The sequence below is a fragment of the Myotis davidii genome, unplaced genomic scaffold (assembly GCF_000327345.1).
Source record: "Myotis davidii unplaced genomic scaffold, ASM32734v1 scaffold73, whole genome shotgun sequence".
In the NCBI taxonomy this organism is placed as follows: Eukaryota; Metazoa; Chordata; class Mammalia; order Chiroptera; family Vespertilionidae; genus Myotis; species Myotis davidii.
Window position 1 is genome coordinate 1,934,753 of NW_006286675.1, and position 4,207 is coordinate 1,938,959.

A 4,207-nucleotide genomic window follows, 5' to 3' on the forward strand; every position below is an offset into this window, starting at 1 on the left:
GAAGAGACTGGACAAAAATCGTACACCTATGGATGACAGTGGGGAGGGTAAGGGCAGAGGGTGGGGTGGGAACTGGGTGGAGGGGAGCAATGGAGGGAAAAAAGAGGAACAACTGTAATAATCTGAGCAATAAAGATTTAATTTAAAAATAAAAATAAATGTTTCCTCATCTGTAGAATGGGGGCAATACCAACTTATGGGTTGTGAAGGTCCAATATAGTGATGTAGGAGGTAGAGCTTCAAAGTCACAAAACCTATACAGAAATTTTTATTTTCCTTTCTGGCTCTGGGCCCAAGGAGTCGTGGATTTGTGAGCTTCCCCTGAGCCCCAGTCCTTCCACTCCCAGTGATTTTCCAACTTTGGTGCATCTCGGAATCATCTGGGAGCCTGAGGATGTACAGAGAGGCTTGGCCTGTGTGTGCTCACCAAGTTCTCCGGGTGAGCCTGACACTCTCCAAAGGCAGAGAACATTCCTGTACTTAAAGTCCAGGAACCCTTCAGCAAGAAAAACTTTACAGAGACTTATTATCTAAGTTAGTTCAGTGGTTCTCAAACTTGGCCTACACTGTGCTCACCCAAGAAGCTTACACTACTGAGGCCTAAGACCAGCCGTGGGCAAACTGGCCTGCGGGCCAGATCCGGCCCATTTGAAATGAATAAAACTAAAAAAAAAAAAGACCATACCCTTTTATGTAATTATGTTTACTTTGAATTTATATTAGTTCACACACACACTCCATCCATGCTTTTGTTCCGGCCCTCCGGTCCAGTTTAAGAACCCATTGTGGCCCTCGAGTCAAAAAGTTTGCCCACCCCGACCTAAGACCCACTGCCAGAGAATCTGATGTAACAGCCCTGAGGTAAAGACTGCATCTGAGATTTCATACTTCAGAGGTGTTATAATGTGCAGCAAAGTTTGAGAAGCAATGAGTTAAGACCCAAGTGAAGCATTTGGTGGCCTCTCCTTACCCCATTTTCACCTCTTCCCCTCTTTCCTGCCTCAAGGTGGCCCCTGAGGCATCACCACCAGACCCCAAGAGAACAGTGGGCAAACCAAGTAATCCCAAGCCTGGCAGAAATGCCCTGCCGAGCTGGTGACTCAGCGCATTATTTAGCTCGGGCCAAGTAGCATCCTCAGCAAGGAGGTGAGTACAGCAAGACTAACATATTTTGGGCAGCCTGCCCCCAGCACTGCACCCCAGCCCCCTAGAGCCTAGTTGTCACTTGTCCTCCTCCCACTGGAACATAGACCCCAAGAGCTTAGGGGTTTTGCCTGTTTGTTAAGAATTGTATCCCCAGTCTATAGAACTGTACCTGGCACTTAGTAGATACTCAGCAAATGTTAGTGGAATAAATGAATGTGATTCGGAATGGGTCATGGATTTACTGTATTATCTTTCCCAAGAATGTCTGCATTTCTATGGGGCATTCTGGAAAGATTAAATTTTCCAAAGCCCCCAAGAGATGGAATTCCAGATTTAATAGGTGGTTGGTCAGGGAGATTCCTTAGGGTTAGGAACCTCAACAGAGCTCAATTCATACCAGGCATGGTGTATACACAAGACATTATCTACACGAGAAACTAGCTAGAGTTTATCTAATTTGGGGGCGTCAAGCTGTGCTCTGCAGAACCCTGTGGCTTTCACCAAGATCCTTAAGGGCCTCCCTGGAAAGGATGGGGCTGAATGGGCAGAACACCCTGCCCCCCAAACCAGCATCAACCAGGAGCACTCCATGGTTACCTGTTTTACATAATCAGCTCCAAGTAAGTGTCCACTGAATTTTGCTTTTTTAAAAAATGTTTGAAACAACCTGACCTAGGTTATTTTGCTAAACAAGAAAACCTTGTATTTTCTTCATCAAGACTAAGAGCTTATCTTCTAACTGGTGGGAAGGAGAGGTGCTGACACCAAGACACCATCCAGAGGGAAGCTTCTGTTTGGTGCTACATGTCACTGAAGATTCTCTCGGCCCAAGAAGAAGGACCTGAGACCTCCCTCAGACGTTCCAGATTCCTACATCCTCATCAATTCCTGCTCCTGTCAATCCAGATATGAGACTTTGGGAATAAGGAACGTGATGTCATCACTCCTCAGCTCAAACTGACCAGAGGTTGGTCATGAAAAATATCTTGGAAAATTGCCCATTGTTAAGGACAAGAAATAATTCTTATTTGTCTTTTTAAAAAAATATATTTTATTGATTTTTTTACAGAGAGGAAGGGAGAGGGATAGAGAGTTAGAAACATCGATGAGAGAGAAACATATATCAGGTGCCTCCTGCACACCCCCAACTGGGGATGTGCCCTCAACCAAGGTACATGCCCTTGACCGTAATCAAACCTGAGACCCTTCAGTCTGCAGGCCGACGCTCTATCCACTGAGCCAAACCGGTCAGGGCAATGACTTTTTATTTCTAAAGCCTAACACAGAGTAGGTGACTCATAAATTACTATTGTTTCACTCAATTTCATATATGTCACCTAATACTCCCAATAATTCTATGACAAAGATACTGCCATCAACTACATTTTGTAGTTATGGAAACTAAGAATCCGAAAGGGTAGATGATGAAACAAATTATAATTTGCCTACAATGGAGCCAGGAATAAAATCAGAATCTCAACCCAAGTCTTCTTAATTAAATCCTATAATCTTGCAAAAGCACAGGGGTGTGGACCCAGTCTAAACAGAGCATATCCAAAGGATCAGTCAACTAAAGAAAAACAGGATGCTAAGTCCGCAGCCCTCTGTCTCCAGTGAGGACTCCTCATCTGAGAAGACCCAAGAGAACTATTTCCTACCGGCTCCTGGCCTTGAAGGACGATGGTCTTTCTAGGGCAGTGATGGCGAACCTTGTGAGCGCGGCGTGTCAGCATTTTGAAAAACCCTAACTTAACTCTGGTGCCGTGTCACATATAGAAATTTTTTGATATTTGCAACCATAGTAAAACAAAGATGTATATTTTTGATATTTATTTTTTATATATTTAAATGCCATTTAACAAAGAAAAATCAACCAAAAAAATGAGTTCGCCATCACTGGTCTAGGGCATCTTTAAGAGCCAACATTTTGCCCCCCCCTGCCCAGCTTTGAGTCACACTTGTCAGCTGGTTCCCGTGATTAGACTTTGTTGGCTGTTTGTGCCCTGACTCACTTGGGGAAACAGAAGAGAGAACTTGGCTGACCTAGTTTAGGCCCCAAACTTTCACACCAGTGAGGAGCAGGACATTCATCACAAGACCCTGGAGAGTGCCACAGAGGATACTGGCTAAGGTGAGAAATCTGACCATCCATGAAACACTCCCAGGTCTGTACACCCCAATGCCTAATAACAGGCTCCTAATACTATAACAGGTTTCAGGCTTGCACCCTAAAAGAGGCTTTCACATTTACCAGTGAGAGACAGCGGTTGAATCAGTGGGGTACGTTTCCTGCTACACTTTCAGGAATGACATACAGATAAAACAGCACCCAGTAAAAGGAAGGGATATCTTTTCCTGGGAAACACATATGTGCCAGAAGCTCCCCAGCACACATCCTTCTCATCCCTTCATAGAACAACACATTCAGGTGCCTAAATCAATCTCTGGCAAGAGAAGTGGGCCCCCCATGACTGACTTAGACCAGTGGTCGGCAAACTGCGGCTCGCAAACCACATGTGGCTGTGGCCCCTTGAGTGTGGCTCTTCCACAAAATACCACATGCAGGCGCGCACGTACAGTGCGATTGAAACTTTGTGGCCCATGCACAGAAGTTGGTATTTTGTGGAAGAGCCACACTCAAGGGGCCAAAGAGCCGCATGTGGCTGGTGAGCCATAGTTTGCTGACCACTGACTTAGACCAATCAGGATTTGCCCCTGGAGCTGGGCTGACTCATTCTGAATCCTCATCCCAGGGGAAGAGATGGACAATGAAGCAAAAGAGGAGGAGGAGGAGGAGGAGGAGGAGGAGGGGGAGAACAGTTCCCTAAACTATCACCAGTGTCTCTTATAAAGTTATGTTATTCCACTACTTGCTGATCCAATTATGCAACCATTACAATAATTATAAAATGATATGGTGACATGGGAAAAATATTATAAATTAATAAGATTAAAAAAACAGGATTGTAGCATACAAATGTCTGTATGTATATGGACAACAGTAGAAAATCATGTTCCAGAATCAAATTAATTCAATGACATATTAGATGAATGGATTAAT

The 4,207-nt window shown here is 44.4% G+C and overlaps 1 pseudogene; it reads left to right on the forward strand.

Moving 5' to 3' along the window:
- LOC107182207 overlaps positions 1-3,997 on the forward strand; it is a 59,915-nt pseudogene extending 55,918 nt beyond the window's left edge.
- The last annotated feature ends 210 nt before the right edge of the window (positions 3,998-4,207 follow it).